The sequence below is a fragment of the Onychomys torridus genome, chromosome 3 (assembly GCF_903995425.1).
Source record: "Onychomys torridus chromosome 3, mOncTor1.1, whole genome shotgun sequence".
Classification (NCBI taxonomy): domain Eukaryota; kingdom Metazoa; phylum Chordata; class Mammalia; order Rodentia; family Cricetidae; genus Onychomys; species Onychomys torridus.
Window position 1 is genome coordinate 41,253,223 of NC_050445.1, and position 13,604 is coordinate 41,266,826.

At 50.2% G+C, this 13,604-nt stretch overlaps 1 protein-coding gene across 3 annotated transcripts in view; it reads right to left on the reverse strand.

The window, feature by feature from the left end:
• LOC118579140 overlaps positions 1-12,886 on the reverse strand; it is a 47,025-nt gene extending 34,139 nt beyond the window's left edge. For all 3 annotated transcript variants that reach the window (XR_004944441.1, XR_004944440.1, XM_036180251.1), the window contains exon 1: positions 12,587-12,886. The gene's annotated coding sequence lies outside the window, so the exon portion shown is untranslated. The remainder of the gene's footprint in view (positions 1-12,586) is intronic.
• Between the last annotated feature and the right edge of the window lie 718 nt (positions 12,887-13,604).

Below are 13,604 nucleotides of genomic sequence, written 5' to 3' on the forward strand. Positions count from 1 at the left end.
TTCAGAACAGCTCCTTGTAACTCCTCTGTCCTAAGGCTCCAAATTGGGTTGCAGCTCCCCGATGTGTGCACAGCTTCAGGCTGGGGCATCCTGGGATTCCTTCCAGATGCTCTCCAGAGTGGAGCCACTAATCTGGGCTTTTGTCTGCCATTCTGGTTTAGTTTTTTTCTCTGCATGCTGGGTAAGCCCTCCACCACTGAGCTAACCCCTTGGGGCCCTCTTTTCACCTTTTCTCTTTGAGACAGGCTCTCACTAACTTTCCTAGCCTGGCCTTGAACTCACCCTGGACCCCAGGCTGGCTTTGAACTTGCCCTCCTGCTTCAGTCTCCAGAATAGCTGGAGTTATAGGCCTGTGCTGCAGGCCTGCCGTGAAGTGTGTTGTTAACAACTTTTTAAAATAGGTCGGTGAGTTCTTACACCGCTGAAAAATGCCTTTGGTATGCTCAAAGCTTAGTGATCATTTTTTTGGCTATTGAAGTCAGATGGCTTTTGCTTTAAATTGTAAAGGCCTGTTCTGTCGCACTCTGGAGTCACGAAAACTTCTCATGGCATTTTTAAGGTTTATTGGAATTTTATATATTTTCTCAGCGCCTTTTTGCTTATTTTCTTCGTCTCTAGAATTTGAGGTTGACACACTGCTGCAGATAGATGCTCACTCTTTGCTGGATCGACTCAGCAGGCTCTTTAAGGAGCCTCAAGCTTCAGGGTTGAGAATTTTCCTCTATTATTTATTTGATCATTTCCTCTCAATTTTCCCTGTTGTCTCTTTCCGGGATGCCCATTAGTCCGGTATGAACCTTCCCAATTGATTCTCTCTTCATCTCTGTTATCTTTTCCATATGTCTTGTTAGCCTGCTTTCCGGGAGTTCTCCTTAGCGTCAGTGTGCAAGTCTATTGGATTTTTACAATCCTGCTCTCTGGGAGGGCTACCTCCCTCTCCTTCGATTCTCCTGAATCTTTTCTCTTGGCAGCCATTTTAAAAATGTTTTCATTTCCTTCCTTGGAGTCTTCCTTTCTCCGCTCTCCCTGCGGATATAAACACGAGCTGCTTTGTTTTTAGGTCTTTCTGCTCTTCACATTGTTTCTACTTCCTCCGGGTCTTCTTTTTCTCTTTCTCTCTCTCAGCCTCAGTCTTGCTGAAGGCTACCCTTGGGGTTAGAACATATGGGCCAGTGCCTACTTATATACTTAAAAATAAAACATTGTATGGGAGAGACAGCTCGGTGGTTCACAGTGCCTAGTGCTCTTGCAGAAGCTCTGAGTTATGGTTCCCAGGATCCACATGGCAACTCACAGCAGCTTCTAACTCCAGTTCCAGGGGATCCAATGTCCCCTTCTGAGCTCTGAGGCCTCCTACGCACATGCGGTGCACATACATATGCTCAGGCATGCACACATACACTTAAATATTTAAAAATTGGACATGGGTTATTTGAAATCTGTACACATGTTCATGAGGTTTTTTCAATAGCTAAATTTGGCTGAGAGCCATTTGCCATATTTAGGGACCCTTGGTTGTCCCAAGAAGAAACTTCTAATCCTCTGACCAAAGGACAGAACTCTGAATGAAAATAGTTTGGGTAATAAGGCTGTGGATTATAACACAGTGGACTTTCAAGTGTGCTTCTCCCCCCTCCCCCAGACCCTTTTGCAGACCACCTCCCATCGGGTTCTCCAAGGAGACCTTCCCTCCCACACTCCTTCTCCGGGTGTTCTAAGCTGATGCTGGTCACCCTTCAACAGGGCCACCTTATACTGCCCCTGCTTTTGGTATTGTAGACTTTGATGGAAGCTTCCCTCTGAGCATGGCCTTTCTCCATCCTTTCACAGCAACGATTTTCCCCTTCACATAACGGGACTCCCTCTAACTCAGAGCAGCCTGAGGAGGGCGAGGAGATGGAGTTGTGCACTAACTTGCTGTTTTGTGGGATTTCACTCCCAGCTGAGCTCCTGGAGAAAAGAGATGTTTCTCCATCATCTCTTTGCTTCCAGACCTTGGTGCAGTGGGTGGCATACAATGGTCAAGAGTCTGTAAAGTGTCCATTGAACTCAATTATCCAGTGTCTCTGAACCCCTCACTCTTACTAAGCACAGTATCTAGATTGGCCCGTAGAACAGGGGCACCCAAATCAGGTAATGTAGAGAAGAGTCTGTCTGGACAGAAATACTGGGGATGGACGGTGGAAGTGTGTGGAGCCAGTGGCATCCATGAATATCAGGAAGCTCTCCTGGAGAACTGTCACTTCCTATGAAGCCTTGAAGACACACCCAGGACTGTCATCCACAGAAGGTACTGAATGGCAGGTTCTGTTCAATCATTTATAAACACTAGCTCCCTGGCAATGGAGCAGAGTGCTTGGGCAGGTTATGAATTCCCACCCTGAAGCTGTTCAAACAGGCAGCAAGGAGAGTTACCCTAGAGGGAACTCAGCTCACTGGTTGAAAAATTGGGCTGGGTCCTCTTGCAACTCTACCAAAATTGAGCATCCTCTTTTATAGCAAACCTTTGATAATAGTTGTTATCCTGAAATAAAATAAGAATTTGAAAAAAATCAAAATCTCCCTAATTGATAAACAAATTTAAAATGACTTAGTTTATAACTCATAATGACAGAGCATATTTCAACCTGTAGAAGTATAATGTCTTCTCAACTTACATACAGAGACGACTCTAGAGGGCTCAAGGGTGTTAATGTGTAAACTCCACTCACAGACTATTGTGAATAGTGTTTCACTGCTTGGGAAATTGTGTGAAAGCTGTGACAGACAAGGGAGCCATCAAGGCTGTCTGTGCAAGCCTGTTTTGTGCACTGCACACAGCCAGTCATGCCTGGCCTCTTTCTGAATGTCAATAGCATGCCTCTAATCATTACGATGGCCAAAGTCACTACTTATTTCAGAATGCCTCCAGGGGTCACTGCTGCTTGAGAGCCACTGGACTAAAAATGACTACTAAGGCTCCCTCCAACCCTGAGATCTTGAGATTTTCCCTAGGCTGAAGAGCAAATCACCAGAGGTAAAAGCAGAGGTCTCCTGTCCCTAGAGGCAGCCGCAAGTATGGAACAGGGCAGCGGTTGCAGCTAGCGGACCCTGAAAGGCTTCCCTTTCTCCAAACAGCTCCATCCACACAGTCAAGGAACCAGCAGCCCCAGTATTCTTCACCTTTGTGAGGGAGGCTTACTGACAGGCTGTGACTGCCCCTGCATTTGACCTTCATTAGACGATGGCATCCATGCATCAGTAGTGTTCTCCTCCAGCTCCTAATGCCCTCTCTTCTTGCTCTTTTTTTTGGCAGTTCCCCAACCTGAAGAAAATGAGTCACCTTCACAGTCCTTATTTCCTGAGCCTCTATCGCTGGAAACAAGGTAACATACTGCAGGCTATTGGGGCCACAGCAGAAGGGGCCCACCAACCCCCACCCGCATCCTGCTCCCAGGAGCCTTAGCCCACTATTCCCTTGGTTGACAGGTGAGTGAGTCTCTCCCCGAGGCATACAGGGGACATGATGAGTACCACTTTAACATGTCTCCTCTCTGAGATGCACTCTCTCTGTCCTCAGAATGACTAGCAGTTCCCTTCTCTCCCTCCTCACCCTTCACCAGTTTTGACTCATCCACTCTGCTCAGAAACTGTCTCATTTCCTCTCACCCAAACAGGAAACAAAGCCCTCTACGTCTTGCCTCTCTGTGAAACAACTGTTTCATTGTCCCCTCTTCCCAGCCACATCGAAGCAACACCCACACCTGCATCTTCATCAGAACCTTCTTCTGTTGTGATCTGCTCTCTCTCCACGATTGCATCCATCCGGGGCACTAATGGTTTCCCCATTAACTCCTGCTTCCAGCCTTCATCTCCCACTTAAAGTCTCTGCAGCACTTGATTCCACAAATTAGGCACTCGGTGCACACCAGGAGTCTCTGGTTTTGTTTCCCTTTTCTGACCTGTTCTCTCATGATGTGTTCCTTGGCTCCCTTCCCCTGCTCCTTCCTCTTTTCCTCTCCTGTCTTTTTCCCTGTACACAGTGCATTTCAGAGTGCTGTGGATCCCCCTTTCTCTAAATTCTGACTTCTTGTTCCCCTAGTTTCAACAGCCCCTGAACACCGTGGCCTCTCAGATCCACATACTTCAACTTCCTTCCTTGGTTCTGGACCCAAACACACAATCGGCTGCTCAGCGTCACACGCCTTTATCTCACTGAGTGGTGCCACCTGGGTCAGCACTACAGTCCTGTAAGTCTTACTCAGCTTCTGTGGATTATCCCCAAGATGCCACCAGCTCCTAAACCCAGGGGTTCCTCTAACAGAACCACCTCTCAAGCTTCCACTTCCTCACTGGGCCTTCATGGACTTTTCTGGATTTCTCCACCTCAGGGAACAAATGACAGCCCCCTTTCTCTTACCAGAAACTTCCATGGGCTTTGCATTGTGCACAGCTAAAGCCATGATTCTTCTGAAGGGTCTAGCACACCCTTATAAGCCAGCCTGTCCTGTCCATCTCTCCTGCAGTCATCCTGAGCCTCCTTAACCCGCCTGCATCAGATGATACAGGAGTCCTTTGCTCCCAGGTCAGAGAAGGGCACATCTCGTGTATTCTCATGCAGGAATCTCTTCAAGCTTCTGCAAATAGTGCTACCATCTTTGTGTTATAAGTGACAGCTACGTGCCCACTTCATACCCTATTCCTCTTTGAATAAGTGGTGCCCAGCATGGAACCAGCAGGTAGCAAGTGCTCAAGGATTATCAACAGAATGACCAAATTAATGAAAAGCCTACATCTGCCTTTTCATTCTATAGGATTTTTAAAAAATTAATTAATTTATTTATCGATTTATTTATTTGTTTGTTTTGAGGCAGGGTCTCACTGCGTAGCTCTGGCTGGTCTGAAACTCACTATTGTAGACCAAGACGGCTTCAAACTCACAGAGATCCTCTTGATTTTGCCTATTGCATGCTGGAATTAAAGGTCTACATTGGTCACACCAAGCAAAGGCCTTATTAAGCCACCAATTTTTAAGACGGATGCAGATTACTTGGAATTCTTGCTAAAATGTGATGCTAATTCAGTAGGCCAGGGTGGGCCTGAAACTCTGTGTTTCCACAGGCTGCTGGGCCTCTTAATGCTGCTGGCTTTTCAGGGGAGGGGATTTGAAGACAGGGTTTCTCTGTGTAACAGCTATAGCTGTCCTGGACCTCGATTTGTAGACCAGGCTGGCCCCAAACTCACAAAGATCTGCTTACCTCTGCCTTCTGAGTGCTGGGATTAAAGGCGTGTGCCACCACCTCCAGCTCAATGCTGCTAGCTTTCTGACTGCACTGAGAGGAACAAGGTCCGATCCCAGGACAGTACTTTCAAACTTTGCTGAACAGGGTCACCCAGAGAGCTTTCTAAATTCTAATATTCTTACTGATTATACCACACTAAGAAGATAGCTCACTTGGTACAGCGCTTGCATAAAGCCCTAGGTTTGATCCCCAGCAATGAACAAAATTGAATATAGTAGAATATGCTGGTAGCATGTAAGCCCTAGCGCTCATACCATACAGGGAGGAAGATCAGGAGTTTAAGGTCATTCTTAGCTACATAGCAAATTTTGAAGCCAGCCTGAGATACTTGAGAATCTGTCTCAAGAAACAAACCAAAAAATAATTAATTAATAAGAACGTCTAGAGGAGGGAGTCAATGAGGTCTGGAAGACGCTGGCCTGGGCTATCTTTCAGTCATGGAGGATCCTCAGTCCTAGAGGCTCATTAGAATTGCCCGGGGAGCTTTTTTACAAACTGTTGATACCTGACCCTTATTAAATAAATCAGGACCTCTGGGGTGGACCTGAGCATCCTTTAAGTTCCCTAGGTGAGTTTCCCAATATCCCCCTCTAGGGTGGAAGCCATTGTCTCCAGGCTGTGCTTCCAAGGAATAGCCATAGATATAGGCAGGGGTGAGGGGGTCACAAATGCAGAGAAAGTATGGGTATGACGCCTGCCTTGAGCCCTTCTTCCCCCCTCCCTTCTCCTGTTAAGTGCTGTGTTAAAGGTGGAGGAGTTAATCCTGTGAAGGTCAAACTACACAACCTTTCACTCTACCTTAATTTGAGCTGATTTCCCTGGAAGTCATCAAGACCCCATTGGAGTGTGGAAGTGTCCACACAGGAGCCTGTCTTCACCTCACTAATAAGTTGCAACCCCTTGAGTTCAGCCAGCCAGACTGCCTGCCTGCAGGAGAGGTCTCTCGTTTTCATAAACTCACAGCTGGAAGACCAGCCAGGGAGCAGATGGTTTGTTAGCAGCCAGGCCACCAAAGGGGAGTCACAAGGACAGGGATTTGCCTCAGACTGAGAGGTGGAATCAAACACAAGCCTTTGAAAGCAGGCTGGCCTCAGCCTAGAGGCCGTACACACGGCGGGCTCTTCAACCCACACACAGCCGAGGCTCATCCACCGCTGGCAGCACAGGGTGCAGGGCAGCCACCTGACCTGGGCAATGAGCCTGCAAGTCTTCAGCAGCCTCCATCCTCAAGCACTGTCTCTGAACATCCACACAGATGGGAAGGTGGATCACAGAACAAGCACAAAGGCCTTCAGTTCAAACCTGGCTCACTGCTCCTGGGTATGTGGGTTTCGATGCTGGCTTCACCAGCAGCTGTCACTGTTATGTTTTCGTTTTGTTAGTACTCATGTACCTGTAGGCAGCAGGAAACCGTGAACCTCAAGGAACAGGGGCTAGGGACAGAAGAGGGAGAGTCCCGGATGCACAGGGACTATCAAGACTTTTTTTTTTTTTAAAGGTGCATTTATCTGAAATGAAAACTTCAGTGGTGTTTATCTGTTACATCCCACAGGAAGGAAAAGAAAGAACTAAATGCCACAGCAAGTGCCCAGGCTCACAGGGAAGAGCCCAGGGTGAGCCTGCTACCTGAACTAAGTTGGAGCACAAAGTTTCAGCGGTCTGAAACCAAGATGGAAAAGTAGCTCCTACTTTTCTGTCCCCAGAGGAGTTTCTGGAAACTAACCTTGGCCAGCCAAGTCCAGTCACTTCCTTGAGGCAGGCCAGGCTGGGCTGGGGTAGGCCTCAGCTCACACATCTACCATGTCATCGTTTATTCACTACAAAGGACTGAGTCAATGTGACTCTTCCAGACCCAACAGGACCACACCTCTACTGGAATCCACTTTCTCTATAGATGGGGCTTTTTACTCCACAGATTAGAGTTATTAAAGATTCACAACACCATCAAAGTAGGAGACACTCCATGCGTATCCATCTTCCTGTGGTTACTGCTGAGAAGTCTGAGCCCAGAGAAGAGTAAGTCTGCCCAAAGCCACACAGCAAGGGAGAGACTGAGGTTGGCTGGAACCCAGTTCTCCTCACAACGCAGTCATCTCTGTAGTATGCTCTTGAACCCACCCTGGCCTTCACAATTGAAGTTCTGATGCCTTACTATGTAAATCAATTCACCAGCTCCATGACCTGGAAGCAGAGATGAGTCAAAAGTGCCTTAGATCCTCTATCATGGCATCTCAACTATAATCAAAGAAAAGCTGCAGAGAATTCTGGGACATCTTGAGACTGTGTTTCTCACTGTGCCTGCCTTGAGAAGTCAGTGCAGACATTGCAGAGAGAGCACATGCGCATCAGGAGATCTGGGCCATAGCTCAACCTGGGTGATCACGTCTCATACTTAGCCCCAGTGTCCTCAGAAGAAACGTAACCGGCTGGGTGGTGGTGGCACACGCCTTTAATCCCAGCACTCAGGAGGCAGAGGCAGGCGGATCTCTGTGAGTTTGAGGCCAGCCTGGTCTACAGAGTGAGTTCCAGGACAGGCACCAAAGCTACACAGAGAAACTCTGTCTTGAAAAACCAAAAAAGAAAGAAACAATGAAAGAAAGAAAGAAAGGAAGGAAGGAAGGAAGGAAGGAAGGAAGGAAGGAAGAAAGAAAGAAAAAGAGAGACAGAGATAGAAAGAGGGAGGGAGGAAGGAAGGGAAGAAAGAAAGAACAGAAGGAAGGAAAAGAAAAGAAATGTAACCCTCTTGAAGGGATTTCATGAGGGTGAATGAAACTGAACACATAGCCTAAAGCATTACATTTGAAAGCTGAAAATTTCAAGTGCAGCTTTGACATCTAAGTCCCAGAAAATCCTAACAACCGTGGGCTTCCCTGCTCTCTCCAGACATGTCCCCACCCTGTGGGAAACATTCCCCATCTGGCCAGTTCCCCTCCCAGCCAAGTCAAAGGCTCATTACTTTGGTCCTCAGCCCAAAAGTCTTTCCCCATCAGTCAATGAGGTGATCTGAACAATGCACCGAATCCTCCTATAGACACTCACCGTGTTGTCACCATGCAGCCTGCATCTCACAGACCCCTTCCAGTTTACTCAGCCCTGGATGTAGCTCTGAGCGCATTCCTCATGTGGTCCTACATGGCATGTACTGTCTGTCAACTCCAGGCTGTGAATTAAGTAACTAACACCCTACTGTCAAATACATCTGATGGAGAGACTAATTCAACATGTCCCCATGACGTGCTTGTCTTCACCACATCTCACCATACGATGGCCCCACAAAGGACATTGATAGATGCTTCATCCATTTTCATGCTGGGAATGAAATGACTAGTCCAAAGTTACACAGGCAGGAGAGATGAGACAGAGTGAGTCTCACAACTGCTCTTCCAGTGTCTGTGTCGGCCTTGAACTTGTAGCCTCCGAGGCAGTGATTCTCAACCTTCCTAATGCTTAGACCCTTTAATACAGTTCCTCATGTTGTAGTGACACCACTCCCCTGAAACCATAAAACTATTTTCGTTACTACTTCATAACTGCAATTTTGCTACTGTTATGAACTGTAATGTCCGTGTTTTCCTAAGGTCTTAGATGACCCCTGTGAAAGGGACATTCAACCCCAAAGGGGTGGCAACCCACAGACTGAGAACCGCTGCTCTGGGGGAAGCAGAAGCATTGTGTATGAGCACTGCCTTTCTATGCTGAAATGAAGCTCTTCCAGCCAACTTCACTCTTAGTAGAGTGGCTAAGGGATGTCACAGGACTGTAGATCCCCTAAATCCAAAGGCTCTCCACACATGAGACTTGTGCATCATGGAAGAACTTAGGGATGTAGACAAGGAAGACCTTGACCCTGGTCACTTGGGCCTTGGCTCAGTGCCTTGGGCTCAGGGCTCTAGCTGGAAGATGGTGTGGTTGGTGGTCAGGCTTGTCTGCAGTCCTCCAAGTGAGGAAACCCAAGCTTCTTGGCCCCAAGAACAAACTTTAGGACCACTGCCATGCTGCTGTGGAACCCCTTGTCCCATCCATTGTTTAGAGAGCTGGAAATGTAAGATAGGTCCAAGGGTTGGGTTGGGGTGGCTTTGGCCAACCTGAAGCTAGCTGTTCCTTATCCATGCCTCCATGGAAGCTCTCTGACACAGGCCGGGGAGGAGATGTCTGGTTTCTGATCACTGGGACCCAAGCTTCTCTCTACAGGACAGGTTGAGACTCTGGTGAAAAGAGATCTTCACCAGTTAGTAGAAAAGTTACCATGACCTGGATCCACCTTCCTTATGCACCAGAGGTGTTCCAGCCTGTCAGGATCTCAGGCCTTTTGTGAATAAACGAACCAGATCTCCCAGCCAGATCTCAGAGGCTAACACAATGTTGTCCAGGCGCCCTCAGAACAAGCCACTCTCAGGCTGTGGGTGTCACTACTCCCCCTCACGCAGATGAAGAACCTGAGGTTCACTGTGAAGACTGTTTTAAGCATCAGCCTGGGGCTGAAGGGAGCATTTGAGGCCTATGCTGGCACCAGTGTTCTATCAGTTCAGCTTCCTCTAGAGCACCCGGCCATGAGGACCCGAAGCTACTCTAGCTCGTCATGCCTGCAATCTGGCTGGGGAGCCACAGGGTTCCCGCTGACATCCAGTGTAATACCATGTGCTGGCTTCCAGCGCAGCAAGGCCCAGTCACCTCCCCTGACTCCTCCTGGAGGTCCCTGCTCTGCTTGTGTCACAGGATACTCCTCCTTGTACCTGCTTGAGTACGGCCACTCTTCCCTGAGGCTGTAGCCAGATGTTACCCAACTGAACATGGAGGGAAGCCAGGGAGCCAAGGAAACTTGGCAAATGACCAGAAATGGGGCTAGGTAGATGACAGTAGCTCAGTACTCCTACAAGAGTGAGTTTTGGCTGGAAGACTCTGGGGAATTCATTGACCTTTCATAGAGGGCACATCTAACTGTTGGCATGCGTGTCCACACCGCCACCTCTTTCACCTGGTCACACATGGCTTTTCTGATATGAAGTGAATTCATTTTGGAGAACAGCCATTTCCCTGTACCTCTTGGAACCTGAAGGAACACTGAGGATTTCGTAGGAGCTGGGGTGTGAAAAGGAAGAGCCCCTGGACTAGGATGGCTGTCACCCCCTTCCTTGTTCCCAGTCAGGGGGCCTTTTCTTTGCCTCTACCTGGTAGCTCAGCAGCAAACAGAACAATGGCTGTTTCAGAAGAAAGGCCATTTCCTGCTGACAGCCTGTGTGCCTGCTTCAGGCCCCAGAGCTTCTGCAGAGGGGTGACCACCTCCCCAAGGCCAGACCTCCTCTGGTGCTGCTGACCTTGGCAGAACAATGTCAACACCTGGCTCTGCCCTGGGTCAGATCTGACAATGTTGGCCTAATCCCTGCTGCCCAGAGAATTTCTAATGAAGAGAACTGTCTGAAGCTCAGGCTTCAGAGTGGAAGGGACTCTGTTCGCCTCTGAAACAGGGTAGAATGGAGGGAAAGAAGTGACCTCTCCCTGCTTTCTTCTGCTCCTCCCTGGGCCGACTGGGATATCCCACAGGCTCTTCCAGCTCTTCCTGGGGGAGCTGGGATGACAAGGGAAACTCCTGCAGAGGAAGGTGTGTCTGGGATGATATCACAGCACCTTGCTGGTCCTGACACCCAGGATGATGTGAGCTGCAGGCACAGCTGCTTTATCCTTTAACCTGGACTCCTCTTGGGCTGGGCTGTGTGTGCTGCTGTCTCCAGCTTGCTGAGTGCTCACAACCTAGTGAGTGTGAACTGCATAGAACTCTGTCTCTCTCTCTCTCTCTCTCTCTCTGTCTCTCTCTGTCTCTCTCTCTCTCTCTCTCTCTCACACACACACACACACACACACACACACACACACACACACACACACACACACGTATTCCTGGAGTCTTTCTGGGAAGCCCAGGACACATGCTTCTTTATAAGAGCCTCTTCAAGTATTATTCCATACGGAGCTCCTGAGCCATGACATCATCTGAACCCTCTGACCACTGGTGAGGGGTGAATCCACCCCAGATCTCAGACCCAAGGAGGCCTGGATTAGAAAAAGAGACAAAGGGGGGATGTGAGAGTGGAGGGGCGTGTCTTAAGGGCTCCCCATTCCCACCCTTCTGCTTTCAGAAGGCTGGCTTACCTTTTAGGGAGGGAAAATCTCTTTATTCAGTTAACGAACTGAATCAGGAAAGGAGAGCTTGTGGCAGAGCAGTGTCTCTTTAGAATCACCTATCCCTTGAAGGTAGCCTGGAGTTCCTGGGTACCTGACACAGAAGACTCCTGTGTGGTGTGTATGTTGAGGGGCTGGGAGAAAGATCTAGAACCGGGTTCTGGAGCTAGTTAGAAACTGAGAAGGCCCGGGATGGGAGGGGTAGGCTAAGGCCAGGGGTTGCTCACTTCCAGGCCTGACTCCCTGAGTTGGCAGAGAGAGGAAGAGGCAGGAGCGGGCCTGGAGCTGTCCACGCCACGGTGCTGAAATCGGAGAGCAGCGGCCTAAAAGGAGGAGCCCCCTAGTAGGTTGCGCTTCAGCTACAAGTTAGAGGGGGCGGGTATAAAGGGATTCCCTCTCGATCCCCTTCTGCTCCTTATCCTCAAAGGAAGCGCACGAACGAGTTGGGGCAAGAAGATGGGTTGAGCTTTGAGAAGTATGCGGCCGTCTGAAGCTGTGGTCAGCTTGGGCAAAGAGGGCCAGGGTCCTCTGGAGAGCAAGTGCAGTCTCAAGCCAACCGTCGTCGTTGGGGACCAGCAGGGAAAGAGCCCTGAGCTTCTCTCAGACCTCCTGCACTCAGGGAAAATGCCACTAATGCAAGGCTAGGAAGGATACACAAGGCGTTCCCATCCATGCACACGGGTGGCACAAACACATTTGCACATAGATCCCTAGGAGTAGGTGCACACACACTGTATGGACACACAAAATACATCCAAGCACTTCTGTTCACTCTCTCTAAACACCAGCACTGGTTCCCACCAGGCCACCAAAGTACCTCTCCAGCATCACCCGGGCCCAGTGTGGCCTGGACGTCCCTCCCGCTTTGTGTCTGGGCCTCAGATGGTGACCCCAAGGGAGGCACAACCAGTAAGGAAACCCTAATCTCTAGCCTGAGACCAGGGAAGATGCTGACGTGGAGCCGTCGGCTCTTGGGCCCACAACGAGGAGGTGCGACGGACGGACCGCAAGGGTACCTCCTAAGACACCCCTTCTTCTTTCCCTAAACGCCCATTTATGGTGCCAGGACAGTAGAGGAGAGTGTGTCTCCCTCCCGAACTAAAGACACCCAGAGGACCAGCGCGTACCTGTGCGTGGGAGGCCCCGCGTGGAGCCCCCTCAGCGAGTCCGGACCTGCTGGCTCCTCTGGCTCCCCTTGGATAGATGTGGGTTAGGAGTGGGGGTTACCCTGCTTGCCCTCCACAGCGCCTCCTGGATGTCCGTGGGCAACGGAGAAACTCCGTCACCGGCAGTGGGAAGTTGCCTGTGTTAGAGCTCTGGGAGGGGGTGTCCTCCGGTCTCTGGGCTTGGCCAGGGTTGCTGCGCCCCCGCACCTGCCGCCCTCACCACCTCGCCGGCACCCTCCCGCCCGCAGACTGCGCGGAGCCTGAAAGCCGGGAGCCCGCCCGCCCTCCCGGAGAGTCTGCTGCTGACCTGCATTGACGTCATTGCGTCATTAGGTTTCCCCTGGAAACACTGGCTCGCCCGAAATAGTAACACATTAATTCAGGCCGGGGGAGCAGGAGAGACTGTTTGTAACCCTGCAGCTAACTCTGCGCGAGAGCGAGCGCGCAGCAGCCCCCACCCCTCCCGAGAGCAGTGCTGGCAGCGCTCGCTTACTATTTTGAGAACAAAGGAAGGCAAATTATAGAATCCCAGAGAGAGGGGGTGGGGGGAGAGTGCCGGGGACGCCGAGACCCTCTCGCCTTGCACGCGCAGACACCCATGGACACACACGGGTGCGCGCCACATCTGGGTCTGTCTACCCTCGGATGGGTGGGTCCCGCGTTTAAGCTCTTTCAAGGACCTGCTGTTGTGTGCTCCAGAGTCCAGGTGCCCAGGACAGGTTCGAGTCAGGATATAACGTCCTACTGGGTTTGAAGGACTACCTTCCTCCCACCACCCGCGACTCAGCACCGCAGGCTGGTCCGCCCACTTTCCTTCCACCCCAGGGTCCAGCGTAGCCCTGGGGCCAGAGCGTGAGATGCTCCTCCCGGAAGCAGGGACACCCTGCCCTTTCTCCTCCAGCTGTGCCCCACCCCCTGTTGGTGGAGGAAATCCCGCAAGGATCCATCCTCCTGCCTGAGGTCTGCCCCAACCCTGGGC